Below are 17,069 nucleotides of genomic sequence, written 5' to 3'. Positions count from 1 at the left end.
AAGCACCCTTTGGTTACAGTCGGCAAACGCTTTACCGAGCGGATATGGGCCATCGTTGAGTACTCCTGGTACTGCAAATTCCTAGATTCCAGTAGTGGCTATGTGTGGTTGTGCTCAGCGAAACCAAAAATGAGAGGTGCAGTACAGAAGATGGCGACAAGTAAACGTTTTGCCTTCAGTTTTGAAGAGTCAAAAGTTACTTGAAAAACACATGTCACTGACTACTTTGTGTTCATACACAAAGCGGTCACACATGTGGTAGGTTCAAATTTTATTTCGTTTTAGAACTATAATAGCGCGCTTACTTGTATTGGCCTGTCAAACAGGGTTTTTCATCCGACATGTCTTTGTCCCCTGCTTGGCAATCTTCATAAGCCTACTTGCCTGAATCCGATCGATTAATTTCAGAACCGTGCATGTACTGTTTGTAGAAAGCAATTTAGTCAAGCAAAATAATTTCTGAGTTCCCTGACAAGTTAACCCCTACTGGTCTCCACTCTTCAGTAGCTAATAATATCAGTACTAAATTATTGCAAGCTTGCATGAATAGAACAACAATACAGCCAAAGAGAACGAAAAGTATAAAGAAGAAAAAGGGGTAGTTTGGACTTTGGAGGGCACATGCATCATGCAGAATCCAGTGACCGTCACAAGAAAAGAAATACTCATGGCAACAGGCATGATTAAGGATACAGTATATTCCAACAAGGCACAATATTATAAATTTCCAGGCTGGATCACGCAGAATCCTGGGATATATATATATGGTTTGTACGTTAGAAATGGTTTACTAAATATTGTCGTCCACATTAGGCATTGTGATCGATTGCTGAAGTATTTAGTATCAGTTCGTAAAGTTTCAAACTAGCACCTGAAAGTCGGTCTTTCAGTTATCAAATACTCCCTTCGTCCCATAATGTAAGATATTTTTTGGCACTAGTTATAGGACGGAGGGAGTATCTGTTAGAATATTCGATGCTTAAGTTAGTTTCTTGTATGGTGCGCTGAGCCTACAGATTTGGCAAATGTTTCACTGAACCTAGTTTATCTTGCACAACTAGTAAAGTTTGGAGCTGCCATTGACTCGAAAATGGTATGGTGAAGACAAGCGAAATACGAGTATATACATCTTCTTTGTAGTAAGAGATGCACTATTTTCTTCAACAGTCTGTAACTATCTCCTTGCCGGTGTATTATGATGGCCGGCGTGAGATCTGTGTTGTGTCGCTGCCTGACTTGGGGACGAGAGAAAAGAGCAGGGACCAGGGAGACACACGAGAGAGAGGAGAATTCAGAGTTGTCTATTCGTTTCTTTCTCGTTCATTCATTTACTGGTTTTGTGGCTTTGTAAACCTACCCAAAACACCCTGGCTTAAGGCCCACATACACATTAACCTAACAGACGCACTCGACGCTGGCACCACCAGGTCCCACCAAAAAATGCAGGTGTTTTTTCGCCATACTAAGGGGTCCACATATTCTTACATCACCACATCTGGAGTAAATAGCATAAAACTACTAGGTTAGGGTTTCAAAAAACTACAAGATTTTATTTTTTCTCAAAAACCTACCAAACGCGTGGTCGGCTGTTTCAAAAAACCCAAATCACCGAATGCTTTCAAATTGATCGTGATTATGACAAGGATGGCCCACTCGTCAGAGTTGACGTGGCATAAAATGTCAACTCCGTTATCTCTCCTACTCACCCCGTCTTCTTCTTCTATCTCTCTTTCTTCCTCCCGTTGCTTGCCCCCGACGCAGCCATGGAGGGTGCTCGACGCGTACGCTCACCCCCTGGGCCGGCCGGCCGGTCGCCATAGCGCCGCTGCCGGCGAGCATCCCGCCTCCCCCTCCCCCTGCAGACTAACCATGTCCAAGGAAGTATCCTGCCGGAGTTCGCCATGCTGACCATGTCGTGCCGTGCTCGTGCTCGTGCCAGAGGAAGAGCGCGCACACAGCTGACCATGCCGTGCTCGGGCGCCGCCAGCTGCTGCTGTCCCCGGCTCCTCACCACCCCCACCTGTTGCACTCACCGCGGGCACCTGTTGTTGCTCCCCGCCGCCGCGTGCTGCTGGCCGCACCATGGGGAGCCGCCGCGTGCTGCTGGACGCGAGCCGCCTGAGGCCGCGCCATGGGAAGCCACCTGAGGCCCCGCTGCTGGCCGCGAGCCGCCTGAGGCCGCGCCATGGGGAGCCGGCCGAGGCCCCGCTACTGGCTGCGCCATGACGAGCCGCCGGCCGTGCATCCCATGTCCTGGAGCTCGGCCTCCTCCAGTCACCGGCAGCGGAGGGGATGGAGGGGAGTGGATGGCGGCCGGTTGCCGGAGAAGCCGTGCGGGATTAGCCCAGGATCGGATTGCTTTTTTCTCTTCTTCACAAGGACCCGATCGCTTTTTTCAGAAAAAATACAGGGACCCGATCGCTTTTCTTTTGAAAATTACAGGGACTCAATTGCTTTTTATAAATACTTGGGCCCCACCCGTCATAACCTGTGAATGGTCAATCTAACGGTCAACCTAACGGTGTTAATTTTTATGCCACATGGACCTAACAGGTGGGCCACAACTGTCAAAAAACGGTTTACAATTTAAACACTCGGTGATTTGGGTTTTTTGAAACAGCCGACCACACGTTGGGTAGTTTTTTGAGAGAAAATAGAATCTGGTAGTTTTTTGGAACCCTAACCTATAAACTAGTAGTTTTATGCTATTTACTCCCACATCTGGTAAGATCAAAGCCACACGTAATATGCGTGGATCTTTAGTGCGCACTTACCATCTTGTGAAAGCCACAGATAATCCGAGCGAGGGGATACGGAAAACGTCATCCATGACGGTGCCCGGAACCCCGAGCATCGACCTCCCGGTACATGTGTCACACGCACAGGCACTACTGCTTCTATGGGCGCCTTCCGGTGTGACACATTCTCTAGGTTGTGAGAAAATTTTACGCTCTTCGTCCTCTAGGTAGTGAGGAACTTGTTCGAAAGGAATGAAACTGAAATGCACAACGACTTCAAGACCTGAAGGCGGACATAAAATATTGATCACAGATTTCGTAAAAAAGGAGAACGTGTTTTAGAGACACCAAACAAGATTAATGCAGAAGAAGATCTCGTTGATCTGGAATCAGGAGAGCCCAGTGAGAAGACCACATTTGGGGAGCAGTCTAGTGTCCACAGATCACAACAGTTAGCCGAAACTGGTGTGACGCCACAGAAGACAAGATGGAGAGAAAATGCAACATGAAACCAGGAAGCTCCCTTGTGTTTCCTCTTCTCTACTGCTTTGCTGCACCTGACGAAGTTCCACTGTAACCACTGCCATTGGTACCGGCACAGATAGCTTCATTGCAAGTTGTAGGTTTGTGCATTGTTCATAAAGTTGAAGTAAAGAAACCACGGCAGACAAGTGGAGAGTTCACCCCACCTGCATAACTAGATAATAGATATAGATATGATACACCCATCAGATCAGCTGCTACCTGTCCAAGTAAAGATATGGTTGTACATACAAAGGAGGATTGACGGATGAAACTTACTCATAGGATTGCACTTCGTTCATAGGATTGTTGCTACTTTCTGAGCACAATCTTTGATGGTTTTTGTTTCCCTTGTGCTTAGGCTCACAATCTGGTCACACATATTTTCCTCAAGTATTTTTGTCATTGTTAGCATCTAATTTTTGGTAAGGCTAAGGTGACAAAACTCTAAGAAAGTGGAAGCTGGAATATTGTCTGGGCCGTGTAGGTTTGCATTACCAGCTCATTGGCTAAATAAAATGATGTCCGAAGTTGTTTAATTATCTATTGCTGAGAGAAATAGTTCTTGCTTCCCTTGATTTGAGAAATACTACCTCCGTCCTGGTTTACTAGTCCCCCTCGTATTCTGTGTTATATTTTGACCATGATTTTAATTTACAAAATATAAGTTATATGTAACAAAAATAATGTCATTGGGAAGTACATTCAAATACGAGTCCAACAACATTTTTTTATGACATGCATTAACATTTTATTAGTCAAATTTATGGTCAAAATTTAGCACAAAATACAAAGGAGACCAATAAACCATGATGGAGGTAGAAGTTGTTTATCTATTGTTGACAGAAATAGTTCTATGCTGGTGGCTTAGCTCCCTTTCTATGTAGTTGATAGAGATCATATATGGAGGAGTTTGGAGGGTAATCAATCATTAACCTGTATATATCACCTTCTGTGTCTCAAATAATTGTGATAGTAGAAGCCAAAATGGAATAACCAATAACTGGCCATTTCCCTGTCCTGAGTAAATTAACATGTGTTTTACCAGGCATCTGTTTTTTTATTGAGACTTTAATTCAGCATATCTTGTGATTTTCTTGGCAGTGCCTTGATCACCAGATCGAGGCTCCAAAAGATGTGGGAGTTGCAGTCCAGCATGTGGAACAATAATGCACACAATATTTTGCTTTCCAGTCGAGCAACAATAAAAATGCTCAAAAACAAATTGGCAATGTGAGTCCCATTACAAAATAATGTCATCAGCAATGAGTCCATCAATTTTGCGAGGTCCGGAGGAAACTCATTGCGCACACAATGTTTTTTGCCAGGACCGTGTGGTTGCGGAAGGGGTCGTCACTTAAGTGATGCCGTGTCGATGTCGTTGTGTCGTCGTAGATGATGCAGTCCATGTTGTCATCATGACGCGGTCATTGTCTTCTTCGAGGTTGCGTCTTGTAGTTATACTGTCAGAGGATGCTGGAGGTGTCTATCTTGTGGGTGGGGCGGCGACGGTGTGTTGGTGATCATGTCAATGAAAACCATGTTGATGTAGAACTTGGTGATGATATGTCAGTGAAGTAGCAGGAATGACATAGAGCACCGCTTGAAGGCGTCCCTCATTGGCGACGTGTGTTGATGCCAATCGATTTGCATGATGATTTAGGGCTTAATCGCCTATATCTCATAGTTAAATTTAGTTAGTGTCAGTTTTTCAGGATCAGGCTGTCATGCTTGCTATCTAAGGCATGTATGTTCAGACAATAAACTTGCAGTACTTGTGTTATTTTTTATCGTATATTTTTTGGTGGCGTTCGTTTTATCTAAGTTGTAGTGAACATGATGTGTTGATTTGCCAGATATGTGACCTAGAGCAGCATGCATTGTGGATTCTTCTCCAGGTTAGTGGGTCTCTATTTTCAAACTCGCTAGTATTGTTTGTTCCTTTTTGTCCAGCCAGTTTTCTTTGTAAACTCCTAGGACATTCTAGTAGGAGGGGGTGGGCGGGGCAATTTTTTCCGACAGTGACCAAAACGTATAAAGAACCAAGATGAAGGCAAATCATGAACTGGACATGTGTAACGTCATCATTGGACAAAAAATTGATTTGCACTAAAGTGAAAATTAGTCGACAGCTGAATAAACAGTCCCAAGACAAAAGGATTTATTAAATCACACCCGAGTTTTGGTGGCCATCCGATCCACGTGGAGATTCACGTAAGCACACATGGCTCCTTGTTTCATTTGTAGGTTTAGGAAATCGTCTCAATCAAAACGTCAGGAATAATTTATTCTATGTGAAAGAACATGGTGGCTATTTTCTTCGTCGTGCCTATCTCCATAAGCTTGCACATATCTCCATTGTACTCTAATTCTTATATCACTTATCCATTGATGTAAAGCAATGCAACTATAAATTTGTCAACAATTGCTGGACAATATCTCCCACTCACTCACACCATATATTGTTCTTTGAGTTAAGTGCACAATAGGTCCTTGAACTATTTCAAGGGTGTCATGTAGGTCCTCAAACTATGAAAATCGTCATCTAGGTCCTTGAAGTACAGAAAGTGTGTCATGCTAGGCAAAATATAGGTCCTCGGACTGCTATAGTGTTGAACAGATTTTGGACCTGGATGATACACTTATTACAGTTTGAGGACCTGGATGATGATTTTCATTGTTTGAGGACCTACTTGACACCCCTCTAATAGTTCAGGGACCTACGATGCACTTCACTCTTGTTCTTTTAACAGCTGTATTTAGTACCGTATATTCGCTACTCACCAAATGGTAATTCGGAAGTCATCAACCATGCAATAGAAACCAGTCATCAATGCTCAGTGTGTTTCAGTGTAGGAAAAGGACATATGTTTCTCAACTTTCCACTTACTGCTAATTGATTCTTTGAATTGATTCCCTTGCATAACACATATCAAATCAAATTGACTTGGGAATTTTTGATTTATTATCATCTCTAATTGTCCAGACCCAGTTAAATCCATTTTTGAACATGTGATACTTATTTTAAATCCATTCCTTTCTCGATGGCAGGTCTACTCATTTCAAGCGAGAAGGGGCGACAAAATAATCCAGACTACCGACACGACCTGATTATGATTAATAGATCCCCCATATAAATAAACATTATGAACTACTTTACTAGTATTAAGCAAAAAAAAATCGAATCTTCATAAATTAATGTCTAGGCAGACATTTTTTGTGAGGAATCAAATAACACATCAATAGTTCACCTCATTAATTTTCAAATCTTCAGAAATTAATGCTAGATTGGAAAATCTCAGCGACGGGACTAAAATAGGAAGACATAAATGACTATGAGAGGAAGGAGGTGAGAAACCTTCCATATAAATACAATACACATGAATGATAGACCGCCAACCAGATTAAGAATTAGCCATGGCTCGTAAGGTTTTCAACGTTGTGGCATCCATCCTCATATTGGCGTTCCTCGTGTCTTGTGGTAATAAGAAGACAATAGTCTCTTCTCTACATATAGGACTTGTGTTCATTTAAATAAAAGAAAAATAACTTTTTTGGTGCAGATGTGGTTCAAAGCACTTGCCATGAGTATACCAGCAAGGTCACTTGTCGTGACTCTTCGACATGTCAGACGTGGTGCAAGTACAATGGTGCCGATGATGGTCACTGCAATAAAGGTTCATGTGTGTGCCTGGATTGCGGGTGGCGCGTGATGGGTTCAACTTGAGTTGTTCCTTTGTATCCAAAAAATGTATTTGGTGACAAGTGGTCTTCGTGCTCCTTGAATAAATGTGTTACAATAAATCAAGCATTGCTTAGATAGTTAGTGAATGTGGTTTTACCCTTGATAACCTAGGATTAAAGCCTAGACTAAAATATTAGAATAAAAATTAACCTTTTTAAAGCTAGAGAGAGAGAGAGAGAGAGAGAGAGAGAGAGAGAGAGAGAGAGAGAGAGAGAGAGAGAGAGAGAGAGAGAGATTCACTAGAGCAGTGGAGCCACCAAAATCACACCTGAGTCTTGGTGCCCATCCGATCCGGTGTGCACATGTGCATTTGGGATGCACAGGGAGCAGAGGAGGCGTGAAAGAAAGATGACGGGGAGGCGAGGGAATGGTTGTGCCGGCAGCTGTGGTGGAGGTTGCTCGACGCTAATATCTGTAAGTGTTCGATTTTGATCTGTCTCTAGCTAACTAGGGTTCCTGATGCTTGTTCCTTGTTGGGGCTTTGGGGGTAGTCTGATGTGGAGCACTCTAAAATGGAGTCGCTGGGGCAGAGGAGCCTGCATTTTCTACTTATTGATTCGCTTGCATAACACATAGAAAATCAAATTGACCTGGAATTTTGGATTTATTATCATATCTAATTGTATAGACCAATTACTATGCCCCCTATGCAAAAGAGAACAAGAATCTGGGCTACACCTTTTTGTCAAATGTTGATTCACCCTTCGCCTATGGAATTTGGTCAATGAGTGGGTACATTTAGAAGATCTTGACACATCTACCGGGCACCTCGAGGACTCTTTAAAGGAATGATGGGTAAATGGATCAACCCAGAGCACCCCCAACCGGAAAAGCCATGGCCTCCCTCACCATGCTATTGGGATGGACCATTTGGAACAAACGGAACACCCGGGTCTTTCGAGAAAAGAGTATGCCTCCAACGGTTTTGCTCAACGACATCAAGAGTGAAGCCATCCTTTGGGTAACCGCCGGGGCGAAGAAATTCGGCAACATCATACCGGGAGAGTAACACTCTTTTTTTCCAGTTACGAGGTGTATTTCAAGCTCTATTCTCCCTTAATTAAAATATGAGGCAAATCTTTTGCCTCGATTTCAAAAAATAAAAAATAAGATACTTACTTATTCCTTACTATTGCTCCATTCCCTTCATGATAATTTCAAGCGAGAAGGAGTGACAAAATGATCAAGACCACCGACACAGTCTTATTTTAAGTAGTAAATCCCCATGTAAATGAACATTATGAAATACTTGATTATTAAGCAGAAGATTTATACCGAATCTTCATAATTAATGTTGGGCATATATTTTTTTGCGAGGAAAATGAAATAACACATCAATAGTTCACCTCATTAATATTCAAATCTTTAGAAATTAATGCTCCGTGTATAGTCCATATTGGAATCTCTAAAAAGACTTTAGAAAATTTTGGGGACGAGACTAAAATAGAAAGACATTTAGGTACATTATAACTGTGCAGTTTTCCTGCCCTCCCAGGCCATTAGCATTTGTAGCCATCAAATCATCACTAGGGCGTTTACTGGCCGCCCGATTTGCCCTAAATCACACATTCGCTCGGTTTGATCGCTACCAACGAGCGCTCACCTTTGCTGGCCTGCTTCTCTGGTGACATTTTTTGGGCCTCTGGTGTTATAAACTGGGCCTAATGACTTATAACTGCCACCTTTTCTCTGTGAACTCGATGCTACTGGGTCTATTTTACCGTAGAGCCCATTACCCGGTCGCTGTGTGCAAGATGTCCATCGGGTGGCCGGTACTTGTGCTTGAAAAAAAGAGACAGTGCGAGTCGCCGACCGATGCCATCACTAGGTTATAGGCAAGGCGACGAGGGCGATCTCGGCTCTCCCGGAACCATTACCATCCATGGGTAAACCAGCAGCACAGACACAATTCTTCTTACATGTACTATGGACAGGAACAGAAATTCTAGAGCACGACCAATCAGAACAGAGGTGCGTACTTAGGGCAAGTATAAGCTCTGGGCATACTAGTCCCTCTTGTTAAGACATGTTTTGCCATTGGTTTGCACAGGATGGCAGTCCATGAAACCATCACTTGCAGCTCCCAGGCGCCGTGACAGCAAACTTGCTCTTCAGCAGGGTATGCTAGCTTGACCAAGGTGCCTGCATCCTCATCATCGACCTCGTCGTCATCATCAAGGAAGCGAACATAGACACCAATTTCATCTCCTTCATCATCATCCGGGTCAGGGACAGCTACGAGGTTGCGAGTTAACACAACAGAGGGGCCGCTCTTCGTATCTCTTCTATCATACACAATCATTTGAGTCTTCGGGTTTTCACTAGTCCCAGCACATATTTTGCCACTGAAAGGTGCTGCTCCTTTCAAAACTTTGACTTCAAGGCTAGCTGCCACTGGACTTTCAACAGTTGCAAGCACCAACTCCACTCTGCTCAGCCAACTACTCAGCACCCTTGTGATTGGTTTAGGGTGATAGGGACCAACATGGAGCACTACCACACCTTTGCTAAAATCTTCGTCGCCGGCATCACCCTTCACCCTCAGATTCAACTCAAAATAAATATTATCCAACTGAACTAATCCTCGTCATGGACCTATCAATGTTAGCATATCATCCTGCAAAATAATTTAAGAAACGTCAAATATGTCTCTATGTAGTAAGTGGGGCAAGCTGTGTAGTTGGACATGCTAACCAAACAAATCTGACTAGTCACAAAAACTCACATGAAGTTAAGCAATTAATCAGACCAGCGTCGAAAATACGCAACTAAATCTCACATGAAGTTAAAAGGCAACAAGTTTTGAACAAGCGAAAATAACTAAATGGAGAAATCAAATAGATATATGAAAATGCACCAAATTTGATGAAAGAGTGGTGTATACTAGGGAAGTACTACATTGACAAAATGTAGCTTGGACATCATGCAAGAACAGCAAGCTGAGATAGATACACCATGAGAGCTGAGAAAGATAGCTACATCATGAGATAAACAGTAAGCTGCAATAACTACATCATGAAGCTATCAATGTTTTCAATCAAAATGGTTACTCACAAACCTTTTTTGCAAACATAAGTGTATCCAATATGATATTAAGCTTCTGAATAGTGGTAATTGCAAGCAAGAAAGACAAGAAACGTTTCTGAATAAACACCAACACATAATGCTGGCAGAGCAGGACTTGTTCTTACAAGGAAACAAGTACATATACAAGAAATGCCGAAGGGTACAGGGCATAAACCTAGAAATTTTTAGCAAACTATATTGAAGAATGGGGCTGTTTGCATTCTAGTTTGTATTTGGTCAAGAAATTTTTGATAGGATAGCAGACTAGTGTACCTACTCACTAGTGCACCAGCAATCATATAATATCATATGGTGAAATAATCAGCACACACACCTTTTATAGTATATATACAGCATATTTATTAGAAGAGGATAAAAATATTTGGATTTGATCAGTATATACGAGCAAGTAAAAGCTAAGGAAATAGGGAATGGACTAGTGCACACCTTGGAGTTGATGATCTGGGGATCTTCCCTTGCACGTCTGAACAGATAGACACATCTGTAGTCAATCGTATCCCTTGCAAGAACAGTGCATGCCATATACACTGATTGGATAACCCAGGTCGGATTTGCTTACTTTGACGGAAATGACATTGATGGCTAACGACGCCATGTACCTCTCCAACTTGGGAGCTAGATTGTCATAAAGCGGCGGCCCAAGGCCAAACTTAGCTGCAAATGAAGGGCAAGAGACACATTTTAGAGCCAACAAACTATGGCTAGTTTATCGTCTCCTAACAAGGGAAGAAACTCAAGTGAAATACCCAGAGGATTGGAATGGAATGGGTGTAAGTGCAATACTCACACTCTCTATCAAGGTCGAAGCCCCCTATATTGAAGCTGCAGAAGCGGGTATGGACCCAAAGATTCTTCCTGGGATCCAACTCGGTGAAGCCTTTGACGCAGGCAATGTGAAGCTCCTGGAGCTCGGCCTTGGTCTTGAGGTCAACCACACCGTCGTCATTGTTGTCCCACATTGGAATCTCAGGCTCCTCGGTCACTTCCTCCTCCTCCTCCACATTCGAGGCGATCAAAGAACTGCCAATCGCCATAGGGCGGTGCTCACCCATCTTGCAGGCTGGAACACCCCATCTCCTCCTCCTTGCCGCGGGCTGAGATGGTGGATGTCGCCGGCGGCAGAAACTAGCTAGCTAAGGTTTGAGGGAGGCGGCGATGATTCGATTTTGATTGGGGAATCGAATCAATCGCTCGGGATCGGGAGTGCCACCATCAGCCGCTGCCCGCCGGCACTAGTAGAAAAAGGACCTAATATGAGACACATTAGTGCCGGTTTGGTTTTGAGCCGGCACTAATGTGTCCAATATTGCCGGTTCCAACGGCTAGCCGGCCGTTCTCATTAGTACCGGTTCGTGGCGAACCTATTGTATCGGTTCGTGGCACGAACCGGTACTAAAGAGGGTGGTGGCAGGGTGTTGTCAGTCTGGGGCCCCTCCAGCACCTTTAGTACCGGTTCGTGGCACGAACCGGTACTAAAGGCGACGTACATAAACCCTTCATCCCCCCCGAGCCACTCTGTTCTTCCCCTTTCCCCTCACTTCCTCTGTTCTTCCCACTCTCTCCTCGAGCCCAAAATTTGTCAAGATTTGAAGGCCCCCATCCATTCAAATGATCACAAAGGTTAGCAACTTTGTCCTTTCAACTCTCATTGCTAGATTAGCTCTTGCAATGCTTTGTATAGTGATTAATTTGGGAGGAATAATTATATTTGCTAGTATTTGATTTATATGCAATTTGAGCACAAAAATAACACTTAGTTTGCATATGTAGGTGTGGTTTACTTAGTGCCTTCTAAATCTCCGTCGTAACCACCGTCGATCGCCCGCACCGTCCCGTCGCCGGCACCACCTTCTGGTGAGGCTCTTGTTCATGAATGTTTTACATTACCAAATTGATGTTTATGTGATTTGGATATATAGTTACTCGTATAATTATCTTACCCGTACGTTGTTTGTTATACATAGTGCCATGGTTTTGATATCCGTCCCCGTCGTCCCTCGTCCTTGTTATGATTCGGATGTGGTATATTCTCTTTTAAAACTAGTTGTTGCATTTTGTGTTTATGACAAATTATGCCCATCAAGTTGACATAGATATTTTTATCTAGGAGGTATGTGAACCGGAAATTCCAACCGACCCTATTGTCGAGAGGTTAAATTTAGTTGAAAGAGAAAACGAGTATTTGAAAGAAAAATTGAAAAGAATTGAGGGGGAGAAGATGGAATTGGAGTTGCATGTTGCCGATGTCGTCGATGATCACAAGATCAAGATGGAGAAAATGAGGTTGAAGATTAGAAAGATTAGAAAATATGCCATTGATAGTGTGGCTTGGTATCATTATGCTGTTGGATCAATTCTTACCTTAATTGCGATCTTCATTGCATTTGTTGTTGCATTTAAGTTCTTTAGCTAGAGAGTTATTTGTATGTTGCATTTAATTAAGTGTTGTATATGAACTTTATGTATGAACTTTATGTATGAACTTGTATTAATTTGGTCTATTTGGTGTTGTGTAATGAAGATGAGCCGACAATGGATGTATGATGACAGATGCTCTCCCGAGTTCATTAATGGCGTGCATACTTTTCTGCTTGCCGCTGAGGCAAACAAGCGGGCGGATGGTTTTATGCCTTGTCCATGTGCTAGCTGTAAGAATGGTCACAGTTACTCTACGTCAAGAACCATTCACGTCCACCTATTTGAGTCTGGGAAGAAGCTGAGCCGGCAATGCAGAAAGAAGCTGAAGAAGAGGCATCAGATGAGCCCGCTGATGATCTAGGTCGGTCCATTGCCGATGCAAAGAGAAACTACGCAAGTGATCTGGAGAGGACAAAGTTGCAGCGCATGTTAGAGGATCACAAGAAATTGTTGTACCCGAATTGCGAAGCTGACAAAAAAAAGTTGGGCACCACACTTGAATTGCTGCAATGGAAGGCAGAGAATGGTGTATCTGACAAGGGATTTGGAAAGTTGCTGGTAATGATAAAGAATATGCTTCCAAAGGACAACGAATTGCCCGAGAGTACGTATGAAGCAAAGAAGGCTGTCTGCCCTCTAGGGTTAGAGGTGCAAAAGATACATTCATGCCCTAATGACTGCATCCTCTACCGCGGTGAGTACGAGGATTTGAATGCTTGCCCGGTATGCGGTGCATTGCGTTATAAGATCAGTCGTGATGACCCTGGTGATGTCGAGGGTGAGCGCCCCAGGAAGAAGATTCCTGCCAAGGTGATGTGGTATGCTCCTATAATACCACGGTTGAAACGTTTGTTCCAAAACAAAGAGCATGCTAAGGTGATGCGGTGGCACGCAGAAGACCGTAAGAAAGACGGAAAGTTGAGAGCACCCGCTGACGGTTCGCAGTGGAGAAAAATCGAGAGAAAGTACTGGGAGGAGTTTGCAGGTGACCCAAGGAACGTATGGTTTGGTCTAAGCGCAGATGGCATTAATCCTTTTGGGGAGCAGAGCAGCAACCATAGCACGTGGCCTGTGACTCTATGTTTGTATAACCTTCCTCCTTGGTTGTGCATGAAGCGGAAGTTCATTATGATGCCAGTGCTCATCCAAGGCCCTAAGCAACTCGGCAACGACATTGATGTGTACCTAAGGCCATTAGTTGAAGAACTCTTACAACTGTGGAATGGAACAGGTGTACGTGCGTGGGATGAGCACATGGGGGAAGAATTTGACCTAAAGGCGTTGTTGTTTGTGACCATCAATGATTGGCCTGCTCTCAGTAACCTTTCAGGACAGACAAACAAGGGATACCGCGGATGCACGCACTGTTTGGATGATACCGACAGTATATATTTGAATAGTTGTAAGAAGAATGTGTACCTGTGACATCATCGATTTCTTCCGAGCAGGCATCCCATAAGAAAGAAAGGCAAGCATTTCAAAGGTGAGGCGGATCATCGGACGAAGCCTCGCCACCGTACTGGTGCTGATGTACATGATATGGTCAAGGATTTGAAGGTAATCTTTGGAAAGGGTCCTGGCGGACAACCTGTTCCGAAGGACGCTGACGGACGCACACCCATGTGGAAGAAGAAATCTATATTTTGGGACTTGCCATATTGGAAAGACCTAGAGGTCCGCTCCGCAATCGACGTGATGCACGTGACGAAGAATCTTTGCGTGACCCTGCTTGGCTTTTTGGCCGTGTATGGGAAGACAAAAGATACACCAGAGGCACAGGAGGACCAGCAACGTATGCACGGAAAAGACGACATACATCAGGGTCAGGCCAGCTACGCTCTTACCAAAGAAGAGAAGGAAATCTTCTTCGAATGTCTGCTCAGCATGAAGGTACCATCTGGCTTCTCGTCGAATATAAAGGGAATAATAAATATGGCAGAGAAAAAGTTCCAGAACATAAAGTCTCATTACTGCCACGTGATTATGACGCAACTCCTTCCGGTTGCATTGAGGGGGCTTCTACCGGAAAACGTTCGATTGGCCATTGTGAAGCTATGTGCATTCCTCAATGCAATCTTTCAGAAGGTAATCGTTCCAGAAATTATACCAAGGTTACAGAATGATTTGGTGCAATATCTTGTCAGTTTCGAGTTGGTGTTCCCACCATCCTTCTTCAACATCATGACGCACGTCCTAGTTCACCTTTGCGAAGAGATTAACGTTTTGGGTCCTGTATTTCTACACAATATGTTCCCCTTTCAAAGGTTCATGGGAGTCTTGAAGAAATATGTTCATAACCGTGCTAGGCCAGAAGGAAGCATCTCGAAGGGCCATGAAAATGAGGAGGTCATTGAGTTTTGTATTGACTTTATTCCTGACCTTAAGCCGATTGGTGTTCCTGAATCGCGGCATAAGGGCAGACTGGAAAGAAAAGGCACGCTAGGAGGGCATCAAATAATATGTATGGACGGACATTCTCTCACTAAAGCACGCTACACAGTTCTACAGAATTCCGCCTTGGTGGCTCCGTATATGGAGGAACACAAGAATTTTCTACAGTCCAAACACCCGGAGAAGTCTGACGACTGGATTACACGCGAACAAACGAGGACTTTCGCCGGTTGGTTGCAGAAACGTGCCCTAAATGATGGAGATATTCAAAATGACCTGTACTCGCTGTCCCAGTTACCATCTTCGAATATAATGACTTTCAAAGGGTACCAGATAAATGGGAATACATTTTACATGATCGCCCAAGATAAGAAGAGCACCAACCAAAACAGTGGTGCCCGCTTTGATGCAACAACCAACACGGGAAAGGAAACATATTATGGTTACATAGAAGACATATGGGAACTTAACTATGGATCAGGTGATTTGAAGGTCCCTTTGTTTCGGTGCAAATGGGTCAATATGACACGAGGCGGGGTAACGGAAGACCCGCAGTACGGAATGACAACAGTGGATCTCAACAATCTTGCGTATGCAGACGAACCATTCGTCCTAGCCAATGATGTGGCGCAGGTTTTTTATGTGAAAGACATGTCTACCAGGCCGAGAAAAAGAAAAGATAAGGAAGCGAATGGATCATACGACGAGCCAAAGCGCCACATAGTTCTTTCAGGGAAAAGAAACATCGTGGGAGTGGATGACAAGACAGACATGTCAGAAGATTATGAAAAGTTTGATGAAATTGCTCCATCCACAGTGAATATTGACCCGAGCATCCAGTTAAATGATGAAAATTTTCCCTGGCTACGGCGCAAAGGGACACACGAGAAGAAAAAGTTTCGCACCCAAATATCTGGGATGTGATCGGCTTCACTATGATCACTTTCTTCTGTGTTTCACACCCAGGAGGGAATGTCTGTAATAGTTAGGGTAGTTAATTATGTGTTTTGGCATTTGAAACGCGAAGAAATTTTATGTGCAAACAAATTCTTTTTCATGCATTTACTGATTTTTTTCCAGCTAAATGACCCTGAAATTGAAAAGAATTTGAAATGAACTCAGAAAAGGTTGAAAGTTGGCATGGTATCATAATTTCATACAAATAGCATGTGCAAAAAAGTAGAAAGGGTTACGATAAAAACTGGATACACTTCGTGTACAAAATGAACAATCTTTTTCGAAGTATCAGGGTTTCCGACGAAAACTGAAATGTTACAAAGGCATTTCATTTTTTAAATAACCTAAGCATTACCAAATTGAATATAATGATAAAACACACTAATATTAAACATAAAAAAAAAGAATCACTGAAAAATCTTTTTCCCAAGTTAAGTTATTCACAAACTAGTGATTCACACAAATTTCAAATAATTTAAAATTTAAACTATTCAAATTTGAAAACTACCGGCACTAACAGATCAAAGTTTGTAAATTTGTGTACCTAAAGCAAAAATATTCACAAAGAAACTCTAAATACAGCAAAAAACAACTCAAAAATAAATAAAACAAATAAAAAAGCAAAAAAAATTAAGAAAATAAAAAAAAGCTCGCCTACTGGGCCAAAGCGGCCTGCATACGACTAGAAACTCAACCTTTTGTTGGGCCAGGATGCAGGCCCGCAAAGGCCCAGTAGGCCCACATGGCAGCAATGAATTGGTAGGCCTAGTAGGCCTGGTTAGGAGAGGAGCTCGAGAGAGCTACCGCACTAGGGCTTATAAACCAGTGCGGTAGCCCTTCGACTAGCGAGGTGGGACTAAACTTGCCGCACCGCACTGCGCCAGCGCATCACCTTTAGTACCGAGTGGTGGCACAAACCGGTACTAAAGGGGGGGGGGGGCTTTAGTACCGGTTGGAGCCACCACCCGGTACTAAAGGGGGTGCGCTTCCCGCCGCTTGGCCTGGCCAAAACAGACCTTTAGTACCGGTTGGTGGCTCCAACCGGTACTAAAAGGTCCATCTTATATATACAACACTTGAAAAAAAAATTAGTTTCCCTCTATGTTCTTCCCTCTGTTTTCTCCCTCCGTCGCGCCGCCCTGCCTCGATCTTCGCCGCCCCCGCCCCTCGTCGCCGACCCCGGCCGTCCCCGTCCCTCGTCACCGCCCCCG

At 43.6% G+C, this 17,069-nt stretch overlaps 1 long non-coding RNA gene and 1 pseudogene across 1 annotated transcript; one reads left to right on the top strand and one right to left on the bottom strand.

Moving 5' to 3' along the window:
• Nucleotides 1–6,669: 6,669 nt before the first annotated feature.
• LOC119289978 lies at nucleotides 6,670–7,064 on the top strand. The gene is made up of 2 exons (XR_005141670.1): nucleotides 6,670–6,741; nucleotides 6,824–7,064. It is a non-coding gene; the product is annotated as an uncharacterized LOC119289978 (long non-coding RNA).
• Nucleotides 7,065–8,965: 1,901 nt separating this feature from the next.
• LOC119289977 lies at nucleotides 8,966–11,051 on the bottom strand (annotated as a pseudogene).
• Between the last annotated feature and the right edge of the window lie 6,018 nt (nucleotides 11,052–17,069).

Source organism: Triticum dicoccoides, chromosome 4A (genome assembly GCF_002162155.2).
Source record: "Triticum dicoccoides isolate Atlit2015 ecotype Zavitan chromosome 4A, WEW_v2.0, whole genome shotgun sequence".
Taxonomy (NCBI): Eukaryota; Viridiplantae; Streptophyta; class Magnoliopsida; order Poales; family Poaceae; genus Triticum; species Triticum dicoccoides.
The sequence above is the reverse complement of the archived record's forward strand: the minus strand, read 5'-3'. Positions and strand labels throughout refer to the sequence as shown.